The following is a 17,545-nucleotide window of genomic DNA, read 5'->3' as shown; positions in this document are numbered from 1 at the left end:
AGCAGGTGACCATGATAACAGCCTCAATGATATGGGCAGAATTTAGACTCTAATGGCAATAGTTGGTGTCGTGCAGCAAAGACAGGCCTCTCCACATATTCCACACGGGAATATTTTAAGACTTTGATTTTTAGTGTAGTTTAAGTTCCCAGCAAGTACAGGGTACTCCTGTGTCCCCCTTGCTTCCAGAGCCCCTCTGTCACCACCCCAAGACTCTGTTGCTATTGTTACAATAGCTATCACTGAACTGCTGACAGAACTTGCCTCGACTATGTATCACATTTATGCATTGTGAACTATCTGTTGGTGCAGCAACTTGTGGTAGTGCCGGGGTATTTTTGCTGATGGTGTTATTGGTGGTACAATTTTTCCAAAAGGAGCTGGTGTATCCTCCTCCCTGTGATGGTCGTTTAGCTAAAATTTTGGGGCCAACAGAGGTGAGGCAAAGAACCTCACCCCCCCCCCCCACTAGTACAAAGGCCTGTCTACAGGTGTGGCTATATGTTGGACTGGTAGTTAATGATGGGTCACTTAAAGTGCCACCTCTGCTGTACCCGGGACCCACCACGTTTCATTTGATTTTCTGGGGCAGAACTGCTTAGCCCTAAGCGGGGATACTGGCCTTGTTCCTTTCAGGGGCTTGCATGTGCTTATAATTTGACTCGTTCAGATGTTGTTTCTCAGACTTGTTTTATTTCCTAGTCAACGGGTGAGAGAGGAGAGTTGAGTTGCGGCTGGGTGTTTCTCAGGCTCTTCGATGCCAGTGGCGTTCCAATACCAGCAAAGTAAGTGCTCTGCGAATTCCTAGCAGTTGTGTGATTTTGTAGAAGTTCTTTTTTTAGGATCAAGGAACTCAGGTTTGTTCTGTTGGCATGTCAACAGCTTTTGGGGCGAGGGCTTTTAATGTTGATTTTAGTGTTGTATAAAGTAGTGTATGAAAGCAACACACACACCCTCACCCAGAGAGGGAGAAGGACACATAGGACATGTTCTAGAATATACTTGCACTATCTGCCTGCTGGGACTGTTCCCTGAAGTACTGGCACATTCCACCATGCTGAAAACAGTGCAAAAGCTAAGTCCAGGGTCCCCAGGTCCTCTGTGAATCTGTGTAGGACATTGAAATTATAGCAGTTTTTTTAATATTTATTTTTAGTTATAGTTGGACACAATACCTTTATTTATTTATTTTTATGTGGTACTGAGGACTGAACCCAGGGCCCCGCACTTACTAGGCAAGTGCTCTACCTCAGCCCCAGCCCTCCTGTAAGCAAATTTAAACTTCAAAAGCACAGTGCAAGCTAGAAGAAAATATCCTCATGCATACCACAAAGTTGGAATGTTGTTAGCCCTAATGTAAAAAGAGCCCTTGAAAACTAATAAGTAAAAGATCATCTGAATTTGTATTTATTTATTTATTGGTTCCAGTGATTGAACCCAGGGGTGCTTAACCACTGAGCCACATCTCCAGTCCTTTTTATTTGTTATTTTGAGACAGAGTCTCGCTGAGTTACGTAGGACCTCACTAAGTTACTGAGGCTGGCTTTGACTTGTGATCCATCTGCCTCAGCCTCCCAAGTCACTGGGATCATAGGCATGTGCCTCCTCACCCAGCTCATCTGAATTTTTAAATGGGGAAAATAAAGATCTAAGTCTAGGATATAAACAGGACATTCACAGAGGGCTACAGATGGACAAGCAGTAGGGAGGATGGTGATCAAGATTCTAAATTTGTCATTACAGAAACTCAGGGTGCTGGGTCCCACACTGCCTGTATAACAGGAGGTATGCGCCATAGTGTCCAAATTCCCCCACCTTTAATCTGGGGAAATAATTTCTACCCCACAAGCTCCTGGTGAGGATTAACTTGGATAACTTGCCCTGCACAGCCTCCTTACCACTGAACCCTAGTTTCTAATTTCATCCTAGCCGGAGCAGGAGGGGCGCCCCATTATCAGGAGTGAATACAGAAACTCAAGTTTCTTATGATTCTTTAAAAAATATGTTCAGGGTTTTCACTTATACTTAGAAGAAAAAAATAAGGAAACATCCAAAATTCCACCTTGGCAAAGTGAGGTCCCAGTTATTTCCTAGAAGGTGGAGCTCGGTCGATAGGAAAGCATTCTGATATGTATTGTGAGGCACAGGGAGTCGCAGGGTGGGTGACAGACAGGGCAGGAGACTTACTGAAGTAGGGGGAAGGACAGAGGAATTTTTCACTTTTTACGTGTCCTGTCTATGCCATTCCAACATTTTTCTTAAATATTTATTTTCTAGTTATCGGTAGACACAATATTTTTATTTTTTATTTTATGTGGTGCTGAGGATCGAACCCAGTGCCTCACGCATGCTAGGCAAGTGTTCTACCTCCAAGCCACACCCCCAGCCCCCATTCCAACATTTTACAATGATCTATGTTACTGTTTTATTTTAAAAATCATATAAATTCATAATGGCTTAATTTTAAATATTGATTCAACACATTTAAAAACAGTAATTACTTGCTATTAACAAGTCATTCAAGTCAAAACATCTTTATTTTTATTTGTTTATTTTTATTGGTGCTGAGGACCGAACCCAGTGCCTCACGTGTGCAAGGCAGGTGCTCTACCACTGAGCTACAGCCTCAGGCCCATCTTAATAACAAAAATCTTTCTCATTTTCATATAAATACATTTTCTGTGTTGATGCTTGGGACAGAGTCTCTTTGCTGAGATGACACCCCATGGAAGGGTCAACACTGTCATTCTCATCCATCAATGAGACATAATTAGAATGAATACATTTGTGCTAAAAATGTTTCACTTCTGGTTCAGGTGTCTACGGAATGCCCGCCATGCGCAGCCATCATAGTATGTTATTCCTTCACAGGACTTACGAGCTCTTCTTGAATGGTGGCACTCCTTATGAAAAGGTGTTGAAGTGGACCCTTCAGTGTCCAGAAGAGGTACTGCAGTGGTGCGCTGCCTTCTGTCAGCTTTCCGTCACTGTGACAATGTACCTGAGATAATCAACTTCAGAAGAAAGAGGTTTATTTTGCTTCACGGGTTTCCGTCCATGATTGCTTGGCCGTTTCTTTGAGCCTGTGACATCATGGTGGGAGCACATGGCAGAGGAGGCCTGTTCATCTCATGGTTGCCAGGACTCAGAGGAAGGGTTGGGGTCCAGTATCTTCAACTGACCAGTGTCCTAGCCTCCTCCCATAAGGCCCATCTCTTAAAGGTCCCACACCTTCTCCCTCAGTGCCACAGGCTGGTGACCAGGCCTTTAATTTGTGGGCCTTTGGGGAACACCTCAGATCCAAACCGTGGCACCTCCTTTTCCTTAAAGATGAAACAAATGGCAGAGGCTTCAGAGAAGGCAGCCATATTCCAGTAAGCATGACAGTTTCTACTTGGATTCCCATGTTTTAAGATGTGCCATTTGGTGATGTGATCTTAGTCATTTTTATCTCAGTGATTGTTATTTTGGTAGCACATGTAAGACTATAATGTTGAAAATCGTGAGAAATGGGGCCCTGCGTTAGTTCTGTCGCTGAACGCTGAGCTGATGCTGTGGCAGGTACAGAGTGAGTGAAGCCGGCTGCCTCAGAGATGGCCCATTTCAGGGTCAGGGCGTGTAGGCATTGAAATCGTGACATGCATGCCACCTCACCCTCCAGCCACCCTCCAGGAAGATGGAGCACCCGTCAGTATGTCTGTTGGCCAGGGGACACCAGGGAAGGGAGTGGAGGGCAGCACAGATGGGCCCTCCCTCGGGGAGCTGTGGGCTGATGGCTGGAGCCCCCTCGCACGCTTCAGCCCTCCCGTCCTTGTGTGGTCCAGGACACCAACCCTGGCTGCTGCCCCAGTGGCAGGCTCTCTCCTGCTTGGAACAGGAAGGAGTTGGGGTTTGGGGTGTAGGTGCTTCTTTCTGGGGCCGCATGTGCCCTTCCCCCTTTCCCTGCGTGCTGCTGCGGCCATCTGCCCTAGTGGCCAGGGGTGCTGTAGGGAGGCCGCAGGTGTCTGTCACCGCCAGGTCTCTTCTGACAGCCGGAGGGATGTGGGCGCCTCCTGCCTGCTATAACCACCAGTTGTGCTGACCTGTCACTTAATAGTCTTACCAAATAGTCTTACCCGTTCCGAGCGCTGACAGCTGTGGGTCTGTTTCTGTTTGACAGCGCAAGGCAGTGTTTTCCAGCAGATGATGACCATGCGGAGGCAGCCTCAACTCCTGGTGAAACTGAGGTCTCTCACCCAAAGGTCATGGAGCATGCTCAGGTGCGTCCCGCTTCCCGGGCAGTGACCGCGGGGCACTTGGCCCCAGGTCGCATCTGCCTTGGGTCCCCCTTGCTTGGCTGTCTCTTGTCAGTTACTTTTTCCCCCATTAATTATTTTTGCCAAAGAGCAGAAGAGAAATAGAAAAATAATAAAGCTTAGCATCATTTACTATTCTTTACCACTTAGCTCAAGTGACAGACTTGGTAATAAATCCTTCAGCTACTTTTGAACAAATGAGACTTACCAATGCCTGGGCCTATCTTCAGGGAAATCTTTTTTTACTTGTTCTTTTTGGTTTTATAGGACAGGAGAATGTATTTTGACATATCCTACATACATGGTGTGGGACTTCCCATTCTTGTGGTTGTACATAGTGTGGAGTTCCACTGGTCGTGGGTTCATATATGAACACAGGAAAGTGACGTCCCACTCATTCTGCTGTCTTTCCTATTTCCAGCCCCTCTCTCTCCCCCTCACACTCTTTGTCTAATCCAATGAACTTTTCTTCTTCTCTCCCCTCCTCTTCCCTTATTGTGCGTTTGCATCTGCATATCAGAGAGAACATTTGGCCTTTGGTTTTTGGGGACTGACTAGCATATTTTACTTAGCATGATAGTCTCCAGTTTCATTCATTTATTGGCAAATGCTAGTTTCCTTCTTCTTTAGGCTAAGTAATGCTCTCTTGTGTGTATAGATACCACATTTTCTTCATCCATTCATCTGTTGAAGGGCACCTAGGTTGGTTCTGTAGCTTGGCTACTGTGAATTGAGCTGCTATAAACACTGATGTGGCCAAGTTACTACAGTATGAACTTTTTTTTTTATGTTAGGTTTATTTAGGTTTGACTTGCATGCAGTAAAATTTATGATTTGGGGGTTGCAGTTTCTGGAGTTTTGACAAATGTACCGATCACGTGACAATCACCACAATCCAAAGAATATTCCCTTTGCTCTCAAAGGTTCTTTTGTGTCCCTCTGTTGTCAGCTCCCAGCTCTGGACTTGGGGAAGCACTCCTCAGTTTTTTTCCCCAGTACTTTGGCCTTTCCCAGATGCCGTAGGTGGATTCATGCGGCCTGCGGCCTGCAGCCTCTGAGTCTGGCGTCTTGGACCATCATACATCCGAGGCTCGTCCGCGCTGTTGCCTTTGTTAGTGATTTGTTCCTGTTCATTCTAAATGGTTACTGCTGCATTTCATGGACATGCCACCATGTGTTTATCATCCTCTAGTTGGTGGTCATTTGGGGTTTTCTAGGTTTGGGTAACTATAAATAAACCTGCTCTAAATATTTGCATACACGTTTCTGCGTGTGTGGATGTGAGGCTACCTACATCTCAAGTAGGACAGCCTAGCAGAGGGTTTGCTGTTAAATCTGGTGTTGGTCTGGCTGCTTCCCTGAACGCCTGTGCCATTGACCCTCTCCCCCTCTCTGTGCACGGGTTTCAGTGATTCCGTGTTCTTGGCAGCATATGATATGATTTTTCTGTTTAGACCAGTTTAAAAAGGGAACAGCAGTTTCTCACCATGGTTTCATTTGCCTTTTCCTGGGGAGATCCCAGAGCTTTCAGTTCTCACTGGATCCCCTGTAGTCATGTAACCTTCTCTCAGGGTTTCAGTGGCTGCCTCTTTAAAATGGGGATAATAGCAATGTCAATTCCCTCCAGCTGTAATGAGGTTTAATTGACATCAAGTATATAAAACACTTAGTCCATATTTATAGTCCGTGGCTATAGGGAAACACAATGGTGTTGGCTATAATTGTCTATATCATAATTATTTTATATCCAAATAAATGTCAGTGCACATCAGGTAGATACATGCTGCCATTTCCTGAAATTTGTTCAAATGAAGAGGATTGAGGAATTTAAAACAGATGTTAACCGATTGGAGGGATGAGAGGGCCTTCCTCCAGGTCACACAGGGGACAGGAGACGGTGAGCCTGATGCAGGTTGGGGAGCAGCAGGGGAAGCAGACTGAGTGGTGGCTTCCGCCCCTGGGTCAGGGCCTTGCTTTAAATATCCCCTGTTCCTTCTCCAGAGCTGACAGGTGCTTGTCATCACACACAGGTGTTGAGTCTTTCAGTAACTGTTAATAATGTGCTCCTGGGGATTAATCTCTCTTTACCTGCCCTGCCTCTTTTTTCTTTCCTGGATATTCGTGGCCCTTTTTTGGCAAATCTTTTCTCAGAAAAATTGTGTTTTTTTCCCAGTGTGAGGAGAAGCAGCACAGTAGCGGTCTTTGTCAGGGCCAGCCGGACCCATGGGGCCTAGTTCTCCCTCTTGCTGCTGCTGCCAGCCGCTCCTCTGGGAGCCCAGGGCACCCCCGCAGCCCTGTCAGCACAGCGCTTCCGGCAGTTTCTGTGGCTCCAGATACTAGCTTTTAAGTCCCTTAACCATCTCAAGGTCAGGTTTGACTGTGGTGCAGGGGGTGGATGAAACTAGGAGCACTCTTCTGTGTGTTGGCTTACTAAGAAGGGCCCTGGGTCTTTGTCCCCAACCTCAGGGACTGAGGCTCTCGCTTGACTGTAGTGCACACGGGCACGCAGACCTTTGGTATCAGAGCATGCCTCTCAGGAGCCCTGCTGCTGCCGCCCCTGCCCCTTACCCAGACTTGGGCTGTCCTGGCATTGCCTCTGCACATGGCGAGATCCTGCCGTGTGCGTCCCTGGTGATGCTAAGGGTGGGTTTGGGCACCCTGCTGTTGTGACCCAGGGACAGGCTGGCTCACCGACAGCAGGCCATGGCAGTGAAACCAGAGGCCCTAGGCCTTTCCAAAGCCATGGACCATGGGCTGCGGTGTACATAGGTCAAGGTCAGGGGCCAGATGTGAACTTTAGGATGTTGCTGCCCTGCCTGAGCACCTGGAGGGGCAAAGGCAGGACTGACCCAACTGGGCATCCTCACCACCCATCCTGCTACCTACAGAGTGAAGGGAGCGAGTGTGGCACCTGCAGCCCTCCCCTCTCTTTCCAAGGAGCATCCACCTCCAGCCCCACCTGCCCTGCCTACCAGCTCCACCTTGGCTCAGCCATGTCTCTGCTCCCAGGAGACACGAGGGGTCTTTCCAGGACGCCAGCGAGCACAGAACAGTGGAGCAGCAGCGCCAAGAGCAGGAAGCACAGTATTTGTCTCAGAGCCCTTTGTCCCCTAGGGCCCTAGCTGCCCCAGCCCACAGCCTTACATGAGTGTAGCCTGTGGGTGTCAAGAGACCTTGAAAATGCGGATGAAGCTGGGCAGACCCCTGCTCCCTGGAGAGAGCTCCAGGGTCCTGCACTGGGGCCCAGCAGACTGTTCAGCGAGCTGTCTGGGCTGGGACAGGCTAGGGGGCGCTGTCATCGTGGCAGGGAGCACACAGGTGTCTCAGGCTCCCCAAGGCTTGGCTTTCTGACTCTGGAGCTGTTTCAGATCTAACTTAGTGCTCTATATTGTTTAGCCTTCTCTCAGGGTTAAATAGGAATTACCTCTCTCGTTCTGGAGCTCTTGTACAAAGGGTTCAATTTGCAGTGATCAGGTTCTCAGCCCCTTAGGGGAGGGGAAGCTCCGAATTTTAACTCTTGAGTTCTGAGCACCAAGAAGCGCTGGCCTGTAGAAGGAAGCTACGTGCACGTGTGTGTGGCGGTGCTAGAAATGGACTTCCCTTTGCCTTTTTGATGCATTCTTTTTTCTTTTTTTTATTTTTATTGTTGGTTGTTCAAAACATTACATAGTTCTTGATATATCATATTTCACACTTTGATTCAAGTGGGTTATGAACTCCCATTTTTACCCCGTATACAGATTGCAGAATCACATCAGTTACACTTCCATTGATTTACATATTGCCATACTCGTGTCTGTTGTATTCTGCTGCCTTTCCTATCCTCTACTATCCCCCCTCCCCTCCCCTCCCCTCCCCTCTCCTCTCTCTACCCCCCTACTGTAATTCATTTCTCCCCCTTGTATTATTTTTCCCTTTCCCCTCACTTCCTCTTGTATGTAATTTTGTATAACCCTGAGGGTCTCCTTCCATTTCCATGCAATTTCCCTTCTCTCTCCCTTTCCCTCCCACCTCTCATCCCTGTTTAATGTTAATCTTCTTCTCATGCTCTTTGTCCCTACTCTGTTCTTAGTTACTCTCCTTGATGCATTCTTTTCCTCTCTTTTAATGCTGTTATATTATTGCTAAAAATAAATAGGATATGGCCTACCTGAGGCCCATTCACCCCAATCACAGCACCTCTGCCACCAGAGACTGCTGGTCCCCGTGTGAGGTCAAGAGGATATGTTCTTACTTCTTCAACTCAGGTAACCTTTGGTGACACAGAACTTTCTGGCCATCTTAGGTTTGGAAAAATCAGGAGGTTTCTCTAAAGGAATTTAAAAAAAAAAAACAGGTAAGCAGCATTGCCTCATGGAGTGGGAAGGTGCCAGAAGGAAAGGCGTGCCCACTGTGGGAGTGCCCAGCCTGCCAGACAGATGAACAGGGAGGTGGGCATCAAACAGCAAAGGAGGGGTGAGAAGGAAGGAAGGAAGGAGGGCTCAGCCTTCCCCTGCACAGCACAGCGACCACTGTTACTCAGCAGCAGCTGGAACACAGGCCATGGGGGCCTGGGGCAGAACAGCCTCTGGAGTCGCAGCATGACTGCTGGGTGCACATGGGGCACTGAGGCTGCCAGTCTTTGGCTCCTAGGTCAGGAGTAGACATGGGAACCTGAGTGGCTTCAAAGAGGGCTGAGGCTGCTCCCACCTGGAAGTGGGGGAAACTGGCCTGCACCATGCCTTGATGCTTCTGGACAGTGGGCAAGGTGCTGCTCCAGTTCCCAGGAAGCTCAGGAACGGGGATCCCCTCGCTCAGGCCAGCCCAGGGTCACGATCACCGTTTCCTTCCAGCCAGCTGGAAGCCTGAATGTGGCCCCTAGGATAATTGTTCTAAAACTCTGGAGTTAATTAAAATAGAGGATTAATTTATAAAATTAAGATTTCTTTTATAACTTCTGAGTGTAAAAGTGAGTCTCTTATAGGAAAGCATATAGTTGGATCTCGTTTTTGCAGCCACAGGCCTCAATCCTAGGAAGCTGGGGACAGGTGAGGACTCTAGTTAGTTGCTGTCCCGCCTTGGCTCACCAGCTGAGGTGACAGCTCCTCTGGCAGGGCTCCAAGGGCCCCACCTTCCCCAGGGAGACGGGGGCGGGGCCTATGCCAGGGCGGGAACTTGGAGCCTGGTCCCCCACAGCTCGGTGTGGGAGGAGCCCGGAAGTAGTGCCCTGGAGGCGGGGCTGTAGCTCCTGGTGTGGTGGGTCCAGCTCCTGGGATCCAGGAGCGGAGAAGGTGAGCTGGCCCGGAGCGGCCCAGGTCTAGACGCCCACAGGAGGTTGGGACCCCAGGAGGACTCTGACGCCGCCCTGGAACCTCGGCCCCGGGTTGCCTGTCCCCTGGAGCCCAGGGCGGTCCCCACAGCGCCCACCGCCCGACCCCGCTGTCCTGGTTCTCACCTAAGGGCTTTCCTCAGCGGAGCTGCTGGTCACAGCTGATGGGTTTTGATTTGCAGGGTCCTGTTCAGGATGTGGTGGCCTCAGCAGTGTGGCCTGCGCCTTGGACCTCAGAGGAGAAGAGGTGGCCTGGTCCATCCGCAGGCCCCCTGGAGAGAAGAGGGCCAATGGAGGAGCCCAGTGTGACCTGGAGGCAGGAGGCGGGTTAAAAGACAGACCCGCCCAGGTATTTCAGGTCTCACTGACTCTGTGTCCTTTTGTTTTCCTGTCGCACCTGTGGATTTTGTTTTAAGTCCTCGCTTTAAAAACCCTCTCCTGTTCCTTCTGTGTACCTGACCCATCATTTTAAACCATGTTCCAAGGTCACTTTTTGGTGTATGTGTGGTTCTGGGGATTGAACCCAGGACCTTGAGCCTGTTAGGCAAGTGACCTACCTGAGCTACACCCTCAGAGACCCCTGTAAACCTCTTCCCCTCTGCCACGGGGTCAAGTTGCCAAGGCTGACCTCGAAGGTTTCTCTTCCTCAGCCTCCCTGGTGGCTGGCATGACAGGCATGCACCTGGGACTGTCACTCTAGCCTGTGATGGGAACTCATGTGCATCTGTCCAGGGCTGAGGATGGTTCTGCAGAGCTGTGCTCCAGGCTCCCTGCAGGGCTGTGGAGGCTTCTGCTGCCCAGCAGCCCTGGTGCCATGGCCAGGGCTCCTCCCACCCTGGGGCAGGCAGCTGCCCATTGCTGTAGGCTGACCTTATTTTCTTATGGCACCCTTACATACCCTGGAGTATGTTGGATTGTTTGTCCATTAGGAGTCTAACAGGTCCTCTAGAACCTTCAAATAATTAGTAAAATTCCTAAAGAGTAAGTGAGCATGCAGAGAAATTGGGCTAATGAGAAGAATGATGTTGGATGATATTTTCATGACTTGAATATATTATCCAACATGAAGTTACATTTTATTACTTACAAAATAATAAAATAATGAAGCAATACCATGGGCTGAGCCAAAATATATCCTCAGGATCTTAGGCATTCTGTAATAAATTTGCATCATTTGAAGTATAGAGTTGATCATCTCTGGGTAATGAAATGGAAGTAAAGGTATCAAAGCCAATGATCATCTGTTTCCAATTTTCTGTGATTTGCTTCAAGTGGTAAAGTGGTGATATTTATTAATAATGGATCAAATAGGTTCATAATTGTTTTAGATAACAATTAGATGCCTTTACACTTTAGGCTATATGGGCACATTTGAGAACGGTTCCAGGCATTCTCTCATCCTTTGGGTCATTCCCCTCAGATGTCCTGTGAGACATTTTCTATGTGAGGCTTTAAGAGGAAGAAGAGAATATTCTGTAAAGAAAGACTTGTGATCTGTGCATTATAAAATTAAATGGGTTCATTCAGAAATCAGAATTTCTATTGAAAGCTATTTGCATGAGCCAAATAAAACCTATTTCTAGGCGTCCTGGTGAAGACAAGGTTTTATCTTTATATGTCTCATTGTTTCTGCCTTGCGACCAGCTCGAGCTTCATGAAAGAAGGTTCAGTTCATAAGAAATTGCTAGTGAGTTTTAAATTAAAGACACAAGACTCTCATTACCTTTCACACAGCTCTGAGACGGCTTCTTCTAGCTCCCACTTCTAGCCACCTAATGTGGTGGCGAGGTTTACACAAGAGACTAGGGAGAGAGGGAGAGCATGCAGGGAGTAAGCTTTTATTGGGGAATAAAACATTCAAGGGAAAATCCCATCCAGTGAACGTTAAGGGGGGCAGCATCCCAAGGTCAAGGGCAACGATTGGGTCTTCAGGTCAGTGGCCAGGCACGCCTCTGCATGGACAAGCCCTCGGACCTGGGAAAGGGTGGGGAATGGCTCTGACACAACTATGTTTGAGCAAATCTCACCCAGCCAGGGAAGTAAGTCAAATCACGTGCGAGGATGGCCTCCCACAATTGTCTGTTTTTTTTTTTCTTGTTGTTGTTAAAGTGAAATTCATAAGTTGGCAGACCATTTTTTCAGATGTGTAACTAGATGTCATTTAAATTACCCACCTTTAAATGGTAGACATTTTGTACATGAACACTGCCTGTCTGCACCTTTTTTAACAACCAGTCTGGGCTCAGGAGCCCAAATACCATTGTTAGCTGGAACATGTTCTTCAATTTGGCCTACTTGCCAGTATCCCCTGAGGTCATCTGTTCAATGAGCTTCCTTACTCCTGCTCCCTCACTGGCTTTCATAGAAACCACATACTGTCTATGAATCAGGGACACCAATCCCACAACATTGTGTTCTTTGAGCATCCAAAGTCCCACTTTTCACTTCACCATGCCTGACATAAGCAGTAATATTTATCAGCAAATGTGAGGTTTTCAAAGATCCAATTCTATGTGCTCCTTTCTCAAAGAGCATTAGGCAGGGCTATAGCATACATAAATATTAAGTAAAGGCCATAGTTTTAAAATGTCATCCATTGAGTAGTTGACACATGTCTGAGATACTTTTTATTTTGGAGGAAGTATTTTTTAATAGGGAATTCCAACAGCTACGTAATAGTGAAATGAGAAATCTTGCATCCATTTTATTCTTTGTTTCTTATGATTTTTATCAGTAAGGATAAGATACTTTCTTGTTCCAATGCAGATGTTGCCCACTTCTGTAAATGGATGTGGGGTGTCACCTGCTACTTGCATGTCTGCATGTTGTGCTTGACACTAATATCGTACTTGGTAGGTGGCAGAAAGTCAATACTGAAGTTAAGGTCTTGTGTTGTAGGAGCAGAGCTGAAGATCCTTGGTGTGCCACCTTCTGCAATCCATGCTGCTCTGTTCGAGTCCTTTAATGACTTCCTGGTGATGAGCATCATGGTCTCCTGGTCTTTGAGAATGGCCAAGCATTGCTCTGTGAATGTGGAAGATGGGCGTGTGGAAGGCTCCAGGGAGGATGGATCATTGAACATGTACTCTAATCCATATGCCTCTTTAATGACCTGTTTTTCTTCTTCGGTTTTAAGGGAGACAGTGCCCTCAGACACTTCTGTGCAGCTGGGAATGCAGGCTTCTGCTTCACCTTGAAGGAAGCATTAATGATTCATTTCCAGAAGACATCAGAAGAGAGAAGTGAGCCTCTGGTATCATGCAGGTTCCTTGCATTGCCCATGGGCTAGAAGGGAGAAGAGTTGCTTCATGAGATTTGATCCCCTTTTTCCTGAAGAGTTTCACACAGAGGTGAGTCCTCAGCATGTTTAGACACCATTTCAGACCCCTTTGTTGACGGAAATGAATCGCACCCCCTGATGATGTGGAAGAGCTAAAGATGTGTTTGCTATGAATTTTCTATTTCATTTCTCAGGGCCTGAGTCAAGCCAGCCATTGTGCTGTCAGCGCATGAGCTGCTGGTCAAATGTGAGGAAGTGGTCTTGCTTTATGAAAATACCACCCTGATTCAGTGAGCCAGAGGCAGCCTGCAGTTTCTGTTTTCCTATAAAGGCAGATTGCTGTGGATGGCCTCTGGCCTCGTCATGCAGCCCTGCTCAGAGTAGGGGATTGAGGGTCCAGGCAGATCCCTAGTTCCTTTTGACCTTTATTGCCATTGGGCCACCCCAGGGTCCTTGGACTCTACCTGGTCTTCTGGCCTGGGTCAGGGGATGTGAGGTTTGGAATCCCCCTCTGTGGCAGGATCCCAGGTCCCCCAGCCACTTGAGGGCAGCACATCCTTCCCTAATTGTGTTAGAGGGGGAGGATTCTCCCACCCATCCTCATCCATGCTCATCCCACATTTTGTCGCTTGACACCTGAGGACCTTTATTCATTGACTTAGTGGTTAGTGATGATGGTTACTAAGACTAAATGACTCTTTCAAGTCACATCACGTGCATGGTAGGGCTAGAGCATGGATCTTCCCAATTGATTTCATGGGACTCTCTCATGGAAACTGTGACTGCTTCCTAAACACACACTCTACATTTGGATTGTCAAAATTCTTGGCACTGCCTCCTTGGCAAGTGTATCTTCTCTTCTATGTGGGAATTTCACAAATATTTTCCTTTGGTTTGTGGAGGTCATGCAGAAGGGATTTCATTTGAAATAACCCAAACAAGAAATACCAGTTGTCTTTTTCACACATGGATGTGTGTAGTGAACACCTCTCTCTGTGTGCTTGCATGCGTTGCTCCTTTGAATTTGTTGAAGAATGGTTGGCTGGGGAACAAGGTAACGAGAGATGGATATCAATGGTTGTCAAGTATTCTGAAGTGAAGAATGTATTGAGGATGTCAAGGCTTTTCTAGCCAGTTCCTATGGCTCAGTCAGGGATCAGTCATAGGATTCTGTCTGGTAGACTCTTTGGAACAGATGTCAAAGTGGCCTGGTCTTACCCTGTCCAGGACTAAATGCTGAGCTTGAGTGGGATCTTCTTGTCATTTCAAGCATTTCCATGAGTCTGTCCTCTGTTCTCTTGTATCCATGTGGTTTCTAAGAGGAAAGCGGAACAAAAATTGAAAGTATGGTGATTGATTATTTATACCAATGTTATTTCAATCAACTTTGTATAATACGAAATTAACTTTCTCCTAGTAAGATTTCATATGTGAGGAAATAATGAAAATATTGGGGTTAGGGGATGAGAATATGCAAATCAAACATTTTTGAGCACCAAGACCCGTTTTTTGTTTTTGTTTTTGTGTTTTTAACTTAAATAATAAAGTGCCAGAGGACCATACCTGCCATTCAGCCTCAACAACCTCCAGGTCCAGCTTCCAGGTGGCCCATTTCACCAGGGTGTGTGGGACCACACTGTCCTGGGATGAGAGAGCAGTACCCATGGATGTTGTCATCTCACAGAGTAGATATTGCCAGAGACAGTAGGGAGCTAGTGGCACATGAGGAAGGGAAGAGCTCTCAGGATGGGAAGAGGGTGCCGCTTCGAGACTCACTGGGTATGGCATGAGGCTGCTGGGTGTGGTGTTGGCCTGGGCCCACTGAGTGGGGCAGATTCGTGGTCTATGTCCCTGTACCCTCCTCTGTAGCCTGTGTTGGCAGCAGATCAGGGAATTGGGATCAGAAGTGCTCCCAGTAACACAGGCACCAGCCCCCAGAGTGTGTGCCTAGCCGTTTCCCCACCTGGCCTGACTTGGTGCTTGTCTTGCCTCAGGGCTGAGACCCTACAGTCTCTGATGAGGGTGTCTGTGGTCCAGATCCAACCTGCATGGCCAACAACTCAGACCTTCAGCTGGGTCCTAGGCTGCTGCAACCAAACTCTGTCAACTGGGTGGCCGACAACAGAGGATGTGTCTTCCGTTGAGCTCCAGAGGCTCATCACAGTAGGTGTTGGGCTGTCCCTGTTCCATAACCCCTCCCAAGTTTCAAGGGGACTGTCCCCCCAACTCTCCCAGCCCTTCCCACTCTCCTACTGCTGCCCACGATCTGTGGTTCCCATATGGGCATCCCCTCCTGACTCCATCCTCACTTAGGCTGTATCCCCAAGTCTCCCTGGTCTCTGGTTCCAGACTTTCCTCTTCCTACAAGAATATCAGAAATTGGATTTGGTCCCAGTTGATGCCGTGTTCCATCATGTGAGCTCTTAGCTTCATCACTGTGCAAAGACTCTTTTTCCACACAAGTTCGCACGACTTTTGGCTGGCTAAGATTTTTCAGGGGACACTTTTCTAATGAGTACACTTTCCTTCCTTCAGATCTCCCCCCAGTGAGCATTCCTCGCACCCTTGTCTTAGTTCCTTTATGGCAGGTTCCCTCCTTATGGCTGAGAGGACCTAGTGACCCCTGGATTCACACATTCTCCTTAATCACCAACACACTGCAGAATTCTCCATGAGACTGCGGTGTTTTGCATTGGAACCCACCCCCTGACCTCTAAAAGTGGTCTAGACAATTGGGTTGGCTCCCTCCCTCCTGAACCTCTTTGATGTCCTTTAAAGTATGTTATTCTTTTGGATTCCTTCCACAGTAGGCAAGTCCTTGGATCCCCTGCTAGAAAGTCTTCCAGCCTGAAGGTCAGATGTGTCCAGATGTTGAATTGAAGGATATCAGCTCCTAGAAGCCCTCATTCTGGCTGCAGTGTTTCCTCCCCTCAATGCAAAGCAAGAAAGTGCAGTTGGCCCTGCACCCATTCTTCTGCATCCATGATCCCCACCAGCTGTAAATCCAAACTATTAGGAAAGGAGTTGTGTCTCTCTGGACAGATACTTCTCTCCTCATTGTTTCCTGGATCTTACAGTGTTACAGAGAATCACACTGCCCTTTCATTGTATTAGGTGTCAGAAGTCATCTGGAGATAATGGAAGTGCTACAGGAAGAAGATATGCAGGGTTTAAATGCAAATACTCGGGCACTTTTGTAAGAGACTTGAGCCTGTGTGGACAGGTGTTTTGGGCTGACTTTGAACAAATCTCCCTTGGATTTCTTGTAACATTTCTGGTTTCTGGGCTTGGGAGTGTTCAGGACTTGTGTGTGAGTCAGCCTCATGGGGATGTGATGGGGGGAAGTCGGAGCTGTTGTGCAGAACCTCAGTGATGGCTTGTAAGGCCACCTGCAACACTGCAAGCAGCAGACGAGAAGGGAGCCCGCTCCCCATGTGTTCAGCTTAACTCTTGTCTTATCCAAAATCATGACTTGTTGCAGAAATGGACTCATGCCAAAAGTTGGGATGTTCTGGGGAGCATGGGCTGTCATTCTATTCTGTCTCTGCATTATGATGTGTTAGTGGGTGGGAACTTGAAGACGTGCTTAGGCCATGGATTCTCCTTCCCTGGGAAAGGGCTTCTCAAATCAGCCCTTGTCCCTCTTTCACCTGCTTCCCCAGGAGGACACAACAAGAACGTTCTTACAAGTTGGCCCCCGGTCTTGGTCTTCCAGCCTCCCAAGTTTGAGAAATAAAATCTGTGCTATGAATTACCCAGTGCCAATACAACACAAACTATGCTAAGATAAGTCAATCAGCAGTCTCCCAAGTGTTTACATTGTGGTAATTGACACCAAACATCCGTTTTGTAATTAAACCATTTTGGAGTACACAGTTGAGTGGCATTAAGCATGTTCATGTTGGTGTATATGCGTCACCACCATGCATCTCCAGAACTCACGTGGACATACTCTTGCCATCAATGCTGAATTCTAGTGCCCTTGAGGCCCAGGAAAAGAACATGGTATTTACTTTTTATGAACCTGATAATTGAGAATCTGAGATAAGTGAAATCCTACAAAATTTGCCTTTCTCTGGACATGATCATTTTCAAGAAATGCAGATCACCCTCACTCGTGGGCATACCAGGTCCACTGCTAACTCTACGGGTGTTTCAATTGCACTCTCAGTGACAGTGGTGACTGTGTGCACATGAGCTGAGTGTCCAGCTCAGATATCAGGATCTAGGGTCTTTGGTTCCACGCAGCCTATAGGTTGCCTGCTCCTCCATATCTCTGCAGGCCAGTGGCACGAAGGCCCTGGGCCTGGTGGTTTCTTTAGTGAGTGCAATACGTGTCCACAGTGTCGTGGGTCATGATGGACTATAAATAGAAGCAATGCCTGGATACTCCTGGGATCTCAGTAGGCTCAGCCTGTGTGCTGAGAATTGTTGTGACCTCCTAATTAATGGGCCCCCAGAATCCCAGAGAAAAGGGCAAATCCAGAGCCAGTTGAACTTCAGTGTCTCTGAGAGAACTTTTGGGGTGGGGGGCCAGGATACATTGATGTGAGGATGCTGATGCAGAGTCACGTGCTTCGAATCCAGGTAGAGGTGCTCAGGAGCAGCCTGGGCTGGCACGTGCGTTCCCCACCCCCACACCTGTGGAACATCTTGGGGCTC

At 47.7% G+C, this 17,545-nt stretch overlaps 1 long non-coding RNA gene across 4 annotated transcripts; it reads left to right on the top strand.

Annotated features, from left to right (window-relative positions):
- Window positions 1-624: 624 nt before the first annotated feature.
- LOC144372073 (uncharacterized) lies at window positions 625-16,758 on the top strand. Of its 4 annotated transcripts, none has more exons than XR_013432121.1 (6): window positions 625-785; window positions 2,872-2,958; window positions 4,160-4,259; window positions 12,740-12,953; window positions 14,878-15,046; window positions 15,691-16,758. It is a non-coding gene; the product is annotated as an uncharacterized LOC144372073 (long non-coding RNA). The 4 variants fall into 4 exon arrangements; XR_013432120.1 differs by having other exon boundaries at window positions 629-785; window positions 2,872-2,947; XR_013432123.1 differs by lacking the exons at window positions 625-785; window positions 2,872-2,958 and adding an exon at window positions 3,013-3,029.
- The last annotated feature ends 787 nt before the right edge of the window (window positions 16,759-17,545 follow it).

The sequence above is a fragment of the Ictidomys tridecemlineatus genome, chromosome Y (assembly GCF_052094955.1).
Source record: "Ictidomys tridecemlineatus isolate mIctTri1 chromosome Y, mIctTri1.hap1, whole genome shotgun sequence".
Classification (NCBI taxonomy): Eukaryota; Metazoa; Chordata; class Mammalia; order Rodentia; family Sciuridae; genus Ictidomys; species Ictidomys tridecemlineatus.
This window is presented reverse-complemented; position numbering and strand designations above follow the sequence as displayed.